A 12,817-nucleotide genomic window follows, 5' to 3' on the forward strand; every position below is an offset into this window, starting at 1 on the left:
ATCAAAAGATAAATAAATTTATATTTATAGTAATTTGTAAATTGATAACACAAAAACATAACCTATACATTCCCTGTAAGTTATTGAATGATTTAGTAACCAAAATCAAGTGCCCTTTCTGTTAATTATTTTTATATCTAGTTTTAAAACTTAAAAACTTAATATCTCAAAACTTGTCTTTTTGGACCCTCATCCTTTTATTCTTGAGCTCTTCAAATATTTACAGGTGAAAATTTTATGATGGTATGTTCAGTTTCATTATATTTTTCTATACATTTTAGAGCAACTGTTGTCTATGCTGTTTTCCTGTCACCTTCATTTATTTTACATCTGATTTTATTAACCAATGTTTGGTTTAATATTTCATTGATACCATTTGAAAATGGTGCATCAACGGCAGCAAATATCATTTTGATGTTATTGACCTGTAGGAAATATTTGAATTCTTTTGAGTTGATGCCAGGATATTGATCAGTCATCACAGTTTTAATTTTGTGATCTTCTGTTACCTTTTTAATTAACTTTATGAAGTCTTCAGAGTTTTGCGTTTTTAATGTCAAACAATAGGTATATCTTGAGAAATGATCTACTAAGAGATGAAGTTATTTTTTTTAACGAGATCCTCCAAAACCACCAGTGGTGTCAATAGATTTCCTTATTGACTTATTTTTAATGCAGATATTACAGTTCTCACATATTTTCTTAATGTTAGTAGTCATATTGTTTTCTGCATAAAATGGTGATATTTTATTTAACATCTGGTTTGTTCCTAAATGACACTAAGTATTGTGTACACTTTTTATCAATGTTTTACTTAAATCTTCGGGGTTTAAATGGGGTAGTGATGCGCATCATAAGGTGTTGCTTCCAGATAACACCTCTAGCCTCTCCTACTCAATTCCTATCCTCGCCTCCGAGAAGTGTGATCCGGATCACACGGGTGAACCCCGGTAAACCTGAGAAACCCTACTGGAGACTGGATAACCAACCCCAGTGGAAGGTGGGGTCAGGGCTGACGAGGAAGGGAGAAATGGTCCTCCGAAAAGGGGGTTGGGCATGAGGCTAACTCCCTCATCCCGAAAAAACCTATTGTTACGAAATCTCGAGATAGAAAAGCCGGACTGAATTTAAGGCGACGACCCAGGCACCGAACTAAGGACAATGATTTAAATATTAGTACTTGGAATGTAAGAACGCTGTATAGGACAGCGGCACTGAAGCTGCTCCAAGATCAACTCCTAAAATATAGAATAGACATTCCAGCTATTCAAGAAATGAGATGGACAGGAACCGGCATTATGCAGAAAAAAGAACATGATATCTATTACAGCTGCAACCCGAACCGACATGAGTTCGGAACTGCGTTCCTAGTATCAAAGAAAATAAAAAAAAATATTATTGGTTTTAAAGCCATAAATGATCGGTTATGCATCCTTCGAATAAAAGGAAAATTTTTCAACATATGCCTGATCAATGCGCACGCGCCAACCGAGGAAAAAGACGAAGAAATTAAAGATATATTCTACGAAGACCTCGAAAGAGCATATGATAACTGTGCCAAAAACGACATTAAAATAATCATTGGAGACATGAACGCCCAGATAGGAAAGGAGATATGCTACCAAGATTATATTGGTAAACACAGTCTTCACGACGTTACTAATGACAATGGCTTAAGACTTATTAGTATGGTAGCTTCCAAAGACTTAATTGTGGGAAGTACATGTTTTAACCATAAGAATATCCATAAAGCAACTTGATATCACCAAATGGACACAACACAAATCAAATTGACCATGTTATAATTGACAGAAGGCATTTTGCAAACCTAATGGACGTCAGAAGTTACAGAGGCGCAAATATTGACTCAGACCATTTCATTGTAGGGGCCAAGTTACGACAAAGAATTTCCAATGCCAAGAAAGAAAGGGGCACTAGACAAGTAAAATATAATTTACATATGCTAAAAAATGAAAACAGAGAAACAGTTCCAGTCACATATAAAAGAAACCCTAGAACACACCTGGGCAGTCGACCAGTCAAGCACGGAAATGTGGAACAACTGCAAGGAGGCTCTGAAATTAGGAGCCGAAAGCACATTAGGAATATCCCGAATCCAAGAAAGAAACGACTGGTTCGACCAAGACTGCAAAAAAATAACAGATGAGAAGAACGAGGCATTTAGGACCATGCAACAACGGAAAACTAGGACAACAATAGATAGATACAAAAACTAGAGGAGAGAGGAAAAACGCATACACCGAAAAAAGAAACGAGACTCGGAAAATGACATATTAGAACGGCTCGAAAGCCATATGAGTCACGGAGAAACAAGAAAGTTCCATCATCAAATAAATATTATTAGAAAAGAATTCAAACCGAGAATCAACTATTGTAATGATAAGGAAGGTAACTTACTTACCAACAAAGAGGATATCCTGTTACGATGGGTAGAGCACTTTCGAGAGTTACTGGAAGGGGAACCTACTAACAATATAGAGCTGGAATACCGAAATGAGGAACTCGTGGAACCCCCCTCGGTAGAAGAAGTGAAAATTTCTATAGAAAAACTAAGAAACCACAAATCCCCAGGCAGCGATGGCATCCCAGCAGAGTTATTTAAGCAAGGTGGAGAGCAGCTCACTAAGGTGATGCGAGAAATTGTTTGCAAAATTTGGTCTGACGAGCAAATGCCTGAAGAATGGAGCTTAGGCTTAATATGCCCGTTACACAAAAAGGGAAACCAACTGGAATGCAATAATTACCGCGGAATAACACTGCTAAATACAGCATACACGATATTGTCAAACATTTTGCACGAGAGATTGAAGCCTTATACCGAAACGTTTCTAGGAGAATATCAGGCAGGATTCAGGCGTGGACGTTCAACCATTAACCAGATCTTTACACTACGACAGATCCTGGAAAAAGCGCAAGAGTTTAACATAGATATGTACCATATTTTTGTCGATTTTAAAGCTGCTTATGACAGTGTATTAAGACCAAGTCTCTACAACGCTATGAATGAGTTAGGAATTCCAAAAAAACGCATACGCATGATAAAAGTGACAATGGCGAAGATTATATCAGCAGTAAAAATTCAAAATGACTCGTCAACCCCATTTGAAATTCATAGGGGGTTAAGGCAAGGAGATGCGCTGGCGTGTCAACTTTTTAATGTAGCATTAGAAAAAGTCATACGAGACGCTAATATAGATAGCAGGGGAACAATATTCAATAGATCTGTCCAAATTCTAGCATATGCAGACGACGTGGACATTATAACAAGAACCAGAGCGAGAACTGGGGAAATCCTAACCGAGCTAGTAGCAGCAGCAGAACAAATGGGGTTACATATAAATCGAAATAAAACAAAATTCATGGCGACTAACACAAACACAAGAGCTGGAAATGTTGACGCAAATCTAATCATCAATCAAATACTTCATATATCTAGAGACATCGGTTAACCCCAATAATAACACGTCAGAGGAAATAAAAAGACGAATAATAATTGCAAACAGGTGTTATCACAGTCTATCAAAGTACTTAGCTAACAAACGTCTGTCTCAAAAAACTCGTATAAGGCTGGCTGTATAGAACATTGATAGTCCCCGTTCTCACATATGGATCAGAGGCATGGACGCTAACTAAAAAAGATGAATCCGCTCTGTCGATTTTTGAAAGAAAGGTGCTACGTAAGATATTCGGAGCGGTCTGTGAGAACGGAATATGGAGGCGTAGATATAACTTTGAACTGCAGAATATCTACAAGCATACGGTTGGTGAAAAAGATATCACTATAATTAAGCGAAACCGCCTGCAGTGGGCAGGACATGTAGCCCGGGCCCCTGAATCGAACATGATAAAAAAGATTCTAACAGCGCATCCCGTGGGAATGAGAAGACGGGGTAGACCAAAGCTGAGGTGGATGGACGGAGTAATACAGGATGCCGAGAAGATCGGAGTCGGCAACTTGAAAATGCAAGCAAGGGACAGAACAGAATGGCGTAGAAAGCTCGAGAAGGTGGAGGCCCTCTAAGGGCTGTAGCACCAAGATGATGATGACTTAAATCTTCAGATAAAATAATTTTGTCTTTTCTGTTTGACTTTTTATAATAAATATCATTCTTAAAACTGTATTTAGTCTTATTATTTTGTAGATCAATATTTGAGAATTAGTAAATTTTAATATATTCCAGATTAATCAGGTTTACTACTTTTAATATTTCACCTGTATTTTCTTGAGATTCTAAAACTGGATTTCTGCTTAAATAGTCTGCTTCCTGGTTATATTTTCCTGGGGCCTGTTTCATAAAAGTGACAAGTTTACAAATTACAGGTGTTGGCTGACAAGAATTTAAACATTTTGTTTCATAAAATGATTGTTGACACTAGTCAAAAAATATTTTTGGTAATTGTTTTCGACAAGTGTAATAATTATTATTTAACTTCAAACTCACGTCAAAACGTCAAAACTATATCAAAACGTCATGAGATTAGAGCGAGGAAAGATATTGTATTTGGAAAATTTAACCCTTGGAAAATTTGTCCCACTTTAACAAAGACGTTGAAAAGTGAACATTGGGGTGAAGTAAGAAAAATAGCACTTGCAATGGGTCTCATCAATGAAACCAAGTAATATACCGATTGCCGTGATGTACTTTGGTAAAATTTACGGAATCGTGCAGTGGAGAAGCTGGACAATGCCAGAAAAACAGGCACAGGAGGAGGCGTGAAAAAAAATACCGCATTGACGCGATGGAACCTCAGGACTCTCGGCGAGTGGGATTCTAGTACCACCCTAACCTATCCTCGTGCAGTCTCACTCGTCTACTTCGGTATCCGATGTATCGTCCACTTCATCGTCAGGGGAGTGGTACTCTTTAAGGTCTTTGATGTGCCAATTGCCTATGCTAACACCATCTAAATTGCTTAATTCGTACACTACAGGCGATAGTTTCCTCATCACCTTACACATGACGAATTTGGTTGCTAGTTTGGTAATAAAATTCTTAGCAGCATTTGACTGCACTATGTTCCTCTTCCACACGGTATCGCCGACTGAAAATTGGATAGGGCGTCTCCGCATATTGTAAGCGTTGGCATTCCTGGTGTATGCCTTGTGTAGTCTTTGTCGAACTAACGGAAAAACTTCAGAAATACCTTTTACGGAAGCAGCATAAGCTTGACGGTCTCCCGGGAAAATTTCAAAATCATCATGAGCAGGGCCGTGGGACTGATAGTAGTTACCAGAGATCGAGACGTGACGGGCGAAATTTAAAAAGCATGGCGTGTAGCCCGTTGCTTCGTGTTTCGCTGTCTTTAGAGCCTGTCCAATCTTCGACAAATTTTTGTCCCAATCGCGGTGCTCATCTATGTAAGACCGAATTGCGGTACCAGTTGTTTTGTTGGTTCGCTCCATAAAATTGATTGGGGCGACTAAACGGCACTGTACCATATCTTACGGACGTTATATCTCTCGCAGAGATTTCTCAAAGGGGCCGGTAAAGTTGAGAGCACTGTCACAGATAACATATTCGGGTTGTTGTTCTGAAGCTATTTTCTTGTGGCATTTTTATAATCAAGTATATTTAAATGGGAAATAAGCCACAATTTTACCTAAAAATGATTTTATTAACGTTTCGACGCCCAAGTCGGGTGTCGTTGTCAAAATACAAAATAATACGAAATAAACAAAAATGTTGTTGCTTAGTAAAAAATTCTTCTAATAATTTATTTAATCTGACTCATTTATATCGGCAATTCAGACACGTATTATACATTTTAAAGTAGACGACTTTAAAATGATATTGCCAATATTGATGAGTTGCGTTCCTGGGACGACTTTACTAAAAGCTAGTTCATTCGATTACATGAAATCAATCCCAACTCAAGAATATCCGCCACAAAAAATCATAGCATGTGATCTGTCTTTAAAAAGACAACCAAATGCAACGGTGGCACTGAAATTCCCGCGTTAGAGATTCCATAGTAAATCATGAGGGAAAACCAGGAAAAAACCTCGTGATACTATCCCGACATCGTAAGTATTTGGGTTTACATTTAGTTTACTCTCAAAACTAATACCAAATTCTGACTTGATATTTTAAATTTTAAATAATACTAAAATACTAAATATGCACTAACTCGATATGTTACTAATTTACTAATTGTGGTATTTTCTTTCTATTGACTTCCTCCTTTAATATGGGTAACCACATCCTACTGCATTCTACCGAGGAATTTGCGACACAATTGGTTTCATTTAGCATAATTAGAGCCGCTTCTTTGATTTTTCTCTTTTTACTATCTGCTTCTTTTAGGACTATACTTGAATCTCTCCACTGAACTCTATGTTCATTATCCCATGCGTGTTGACATATTTGAGATCTATCAAATTCTCTATTTTTTATATAAGACTGATGTTCATTTACTCTAACGTCTAATGGTCTTGACGTTTCACCTATATAAAATTGTTCGCATTCACAAGGTATTTTATAAATACAATTCTTTGTTCTTTCTTGTTCACTGTTAGGTTTAGTTTTAGATAGAATAGATCTCAATGTGTTTGTTGTTTTGAATGTTGTTGATATGTTGAATTTATTTCCTATTGTTTTAAGTTTCTCGGATAGTCCTTTTACATATGGTATTGATATTTTCCTCGTATTATTTCTTGTGAATGTTGTAGGATCCCGTTCTAAGTTGTTGTGTTCCATTCGATCCAATCTTGACAATTCCTTATTTATAAACGATATGGGATAATCATTTTTTAATAAAACAGATGTTAACAATTGTTTTTCTTCTAAAAATGAATCTTCGTTAGAACAAGTAATTTTGGCTCTATCATATAAGGATTTAATGATTCCCTTTTTAACGTTGATGTTATGATTTGATTTGTAATTGAGATATCTGTTGGTGTGTGTTGGTTTTCTATACACTTGAGTCTCATATCCAGTATCCTTCTTTGAGACCAAAACATCTAGGAAAGGTAGGGTGTTATTGTATTCCTTTTCCATTGTAAACTTTATTGTCTCTTCTTGATCGTTTATAATATTCAGGAACGTATCCAATAATTCCGATCTATGAGGCCATATGGAAAACACATCATCTACATATCTCCACCATACTGTGGGTTTTAAATTCTGTTTAGAAATGATATTAGTTTCGAAATCCTCCATAAATATATTAGCCAATAATGGAGATAAAGAAGAGCCCATTGCGAGACCAAAATTTTGTTTATAGAATTCATTATTTAGTTGAAAATAGGTATTATTAGTACATAATGTCAATAACTCCATTATAGCTGATACATTTAGTCTTGTCCTAGTTGTTAATGTATTATCATTTTCTAATTTCGTTTTGATTATGTTTAAAGTTGTATTTAATGGCACATTTGTAAATAAACTGTTTATGTCAAAACTTACTAAAATATTATTTGGATTAAATTTAATATTTGATAATTTGTTTAAAAAATGTTGTGTATTTTTTATAAATGTGTCATTATTATTTGCAAATGGTTTTATAATATTTAATAAAAATTTTGATAGTTCACTACAAGGAGAATTGATAGTACTACAAATAGGTCTAAGTGGAATATTTGCTTTGTGAATTTTCGGTACTCCATAAAAATGTGGTGTCTTACTGTAATGAGGTGTCATTAATTTTCTTTGATAGTACGTTAGGTCATTTTTAAATTTGAATAAAGTTCTATAGATTTTGTTTTCCAGTGTCTTCGTTGGATTCTTCGTTAATTTGGTATAAGGTCCATTTGTAATTAGATCTGTAATTTTGTCCTCATATTGTACTTTATCCATTATTACAGTTGCATTTCCTTTATCCGCTGGTAGGATTGTTATGGAGTCATCATTTTTTAAAGTTTTTAAAACTTTCATTTCCTCTTTGCTGATGTTCTGTTTAATTTTATTAGATTTTTCCAATTCAAGTTTGCATAATACCCTATATTCTCTTTTTCATGAGTTGGTAAACACTGGGATATTTTTTCCACTGCGCTAATTATGTCTAATTTTGGAATAGATGGATGAGTAACAGAATAGTTTAAACCTTTTGACAATACCAAATTTTCCGTTGCATTTAAATGTCTATTTGATAGATTGACAACTGTCGCGAATATGTCATTATTTCTATTTAGGTTATCAAAAGTATGTATACTATTTTGTTCTAAAAGAATATTAAATTTATTTAAATGTATATTTCTTTGTTTCTGATATGAATTTTGATAAATTATGTGTAAACTAAAAATAATTCGATCAAAATCAGAATTTGATATCATTCCGTAAAGCAAATCTTCAATACTTACGATGTCTTGTTCAATAAAATATAAATTTGATCTATGAAATTGTAACCTTTCCCGGATCATTGACACACTGGCTCTATGTGTAGAAAATGGAATGGAATATAAAAATATAAAAAAACACACTCTATATAAAAATCAAAGAAGCGGCTCTAATTATGCTAAATGAAACCAATTGTGTCGCAAATTCCTCGGTAGAATGCAGTAGGATGTGGTTACCCATATTAAAGGAGGAAGTCAATAGAAAGAAAATACCACAATTAGTAAATTAGTAACATATCGAGTTAGTGCATATTTAGTATTTTAGTATTATTTAAAATTTAAAATATCAAGTCAGAATTTGGTATTAGTTTTGAGAGTAAACTAAATGTAAACCCAAATACTTACGATGTCGGGATAGTATCACGAGGTTTTTTCCTGGTTTTCCCTCGTGATTTACTATGGAATCTCTAACGCGAGAATTTCAGTGCCACCGTTGCATTTGGTTGTCTTTTTAAAGACAGATCACATGCTATGATTTTTTGTGGCGGATATTCTTGAGTTGGGATTGATTTCATGTAATCGAATGAACTATCTTTCAGTAAAGTCGTCCCAGGAACGCAACTCATCAATATTGGCAATATCATTTTAAAGTCGTCTACTTTAAAATGTATAATACGTGTCTGAATTGCCGATATAAATGAGTCAGATTAAATAAATTATTAGAAGAATTTTTTACTAAGCAACAACATTTTTGTTTATTTCGTATTATTTTGTATTTTGACAACGACACCCGACTTGGGCGTCGAAACGTTAATAAAATCATTTTTAGGTAAAATTGTGGCTTATTTCCCATTTAAATATACTTGAACATATTCGGGAACGCCAAACATAAGGAAAACGCGTTATCCTCTAAATACGAAGCGATATTTGTGGCGGTTGCAGTCCTTAGTGGGTACAGGAGAGTGTATTTGGAAAACCAATCCGCAATCACCAAAAGCCATGTGTAACCCTTCCTGGACCTAGTTAACGGACCTATCAAATCTACGGCAATTGCTTGCCACGGACGATCAGCCGTTTTCTCGCGACCCATCAGTCCCATAGGAGCGGTATTTGGTGCTTTCTGTGCGCTACATACTAAGCAGGACCTAACGTATTGGAGAATGTCATGTATCATTTTCGGCCAATAATATCGCTCTTGAACTCGGGACAAGGTTTTGTGAAAACCTAAGTGAGCACACGTAGGCGGGTCGTGACATGACTTAATCACCTTAGGGTGCTGTGGTTTCGGGACTAATACTTTCCACTCAATTGCGTTAGCAACGAATGGCGAGTTGGTAGGAACAAATTTGTACACAAGATCGTTATCGACCTTCCACTGGGGACATTTATCGGGATCACGGAGTATTCTCGAGCGAAAATTATCAAAAGAGGGGTCGATTCTATCTGTATCTACCTCAACGTAACATACGACGGGTTTGTCGGAAACGGGATCTACTTGAATCGATAGATCGGGAGCCACTTCACGTTCGTGAGCCCTGCTAAGGGCGTCCGGAACATTGTGACATGATCCCTTGCGGTGAATGAAATCGAAATCGTGCAGACGAAGTCTCATAGACTACCTTGCCTGACGTCCAGACGGATTTTTGAGGTTACTCAACCACAACAGAAGGTGGTGGTCAGTGATAACGACAAATTAAACACATTCAACATAGGGCCATCTATTACAAGAGGACGAAACATATGGAGGAATAGGATTTTTGATCAAAGAGAAAATTAAACAAAACGTAATCGAGTATAAGAGCATATCAGATAGAGTAGGATATATCATACTAGAAATTAACAAGAAGACAAGAATGAAACTAATACAAGTATATGCTCCAAAAACAACACATGATGAGGAAGAAATTGATAACTTTTATGATGACATCACCACAGCAATGGAAGACAAAAATATAAAAACAACAATCGTTATGGGAGATTTTAACGCAAAAATCGAAAAGAAAATGGAAAATTCAGAAAACAAAATAGGAAACTACGGACTTGGATCAAGGAATATTAGGGGTGAAAGACTACTACAATATTTGGAACAACAAAACCTTCATGCAATAAATACATACTTTAATATAAGAAGCCAAACCGAAAATGGACATGGGTCTCTCCAAATGGGGTGACAAAAAATGAAATAGACTACTTCCTCTGCCAAAATAAACAAATCTTTAAAGACGTAACTGCACTACTTAATAAATTCTCAACTGGCAGCGACCACCGCATACTACGAGCCAAAATAGAAATAAGCAAACTAGAGACGCAGAAATCTAGAAGAAAACCAATAGGTCTGGATCCAGCGTATGAAAAAAAAGTTGATTAATAGCAAGCTGAAAATTTGTTAATAGCTAAGGGTTTGTAGTCGGATAAACTTTGATATATGGGAACACTGAAACAGGGGCAGTTTTAATTGTGGAACAGGTTAAAAATTTGGAACGGTCACACCACGAAAACGGCACATTTATTTTGTCCGACAGAACAGACTTAAACTCTCTGAACAGAGTTTAAACTCTCATGCAAAAATCAGACTGCTATTTATCACCTGTCATAATTCCTGTCATATTCTACATGTTCCACTCATTAAAACGCCCATTTGGTGATAAATAGCAGTCTGATTTTTGCATGAGAGTTTAATCTCTGTTCGGAGAGTTAAAGTCTGTTCTGTCGGACAAAATAAATGTGCCGTTTTCGTGGTGTGACCGTTCCAAATTTTTAACCTGTTCCACAATTAAAATTGCCCCTGTTCCAGTGTTCCCATATATCAAAGTTTATCCGACTAGACGCCCTTAAGCTACTTACAAATTTTCAGCTTGCTATTAATCAACTTTTTTTTTCATACGCGGGATCCAGACCTACAACGGCTATTGACCATAGCAGAATAAGACAAAACGCAGAAGAATATAAACAGACTTTAAGGGAAAACTATAAACAACAAGTAGCAAAGGAAGAGTCAGAAATTAATAAGATTAATGAAGAAATGAAAGAAAAACTCTTGGAAGCGGGAATGAAAACTGCCAAAAAACTAACAACAAAAGAAAATAAGTTAAGTAGCGGGACAGTTAAATTAATGGAAAGTAGACGAAAGCTAATAAGCGAAAACAAAAGAAACACAGTAGAATACGTAGAACTGAACAAACTTATTAGGAGAAAAACCAGAGAGGATCTAAGAAAACACACTGAAAATGAAATCGAGAAAGTAATTGAGAGAAATAAGGGCCTAAAATGCTTACGACCAAATTTAGGGAAACCACTACTCATTTCAATAAAGGATGAAACAGGACGGGAAGAGAGGAGAAAAGATAAGATATCAGCAGAAGTAGAAATGTTTTATAAAGAACTATACACCTCAAAGAAAGACGCAAACTTCAACACTCAGGAATATATCAAGAAAACAATCACGAATGTAAACTCAGAAACATTACCAAAAATAGAAAATTCTAAAATAGAAGCAGCACTATCACAATTAAAGAACAACAAAGCACCAGGACCACATGGAATCCTTGCTGAAATGTTGAAAGAAGGGAAAGAAGAAATCTTACAAACATTAAGAAACCTATTTAATCAGTGTCTACATAAAGGAGAAATACCCGACGAATGGAACGAAAGTCTTACAATCCTGCTATTTAAGAAAGGCGACAGAAAGGACATAAAAAATTACAGACCCATCTCACTGCTGTCGCAAACGTATAAACTATTCATGAAGATTATCAACAACAGGCTAACACACAAATTGGACTCATATCAACCAGTAGAGCAGGCAGGATTCCGAAAGGGATATAGCACCACTGACCATCTTCTAACAATTAGGACACTAATAGAAAAAGCTAACGAATACCATATAGATCTGCACTTAGCGTTCGTTGACTGCGAAAAAGCATTTGACAGCGTGGAAATGTGGGCAATAGAAAAATCTATAAACAACTGTAGAATATATTCCAGATACAGAATGCTAATACATAATATATACAGGAAAGCAACAATGACAGTACAATTGGAAGAAACCACAAAACCCATACCAATTAACAGAGGAGTGCGACAGGGAGATGTTATTTCTCCTAAACTATTTACATTAGCACTGGAAGATGTTTTCAAAACAATGGAATGGACAAACATGGGAATAAACATAAATGGAAAGAAACTAAACCACCTAAGATATGCAGACGATGTAGTAGTCATAGCATCAAGTTTTGAAGAATTACAAACCATGCTAACCGAACTAGCAAATGAATCCGAACAAATAGGTCTAAAAATGAATTTTGCCAAAACAAAAAACAATGACAAACACACAAGACAATAGAAATGTAATACTAAACGACACCACAATAGAAGCGGTTAATGATTATATATATCTGGGACAGATGATAAAAATAAATAAGGAAAACCAAACAGCGGAGGTAAAAAGAAGGGTCAGATTAGCCTGGGCAGGATTTGGAAAATTAAAATGGGTCCTAAAGAATAAAAAAATACAACAATACT

The sequence above is a fragment of the Diabrotica virgifera genome, chromosome 9 (genome assembly GCF_917563875.1).
Source record: "Diabrotica virgifera virgifera chromosome 9, PGI_DIABVI_V3a".
NCBI lineage: Eukaryota > Metazoa > Arthropoda > Insecta > Coleoptera > Chrysomelidae > Diabrotica > Diabrotica virgifera.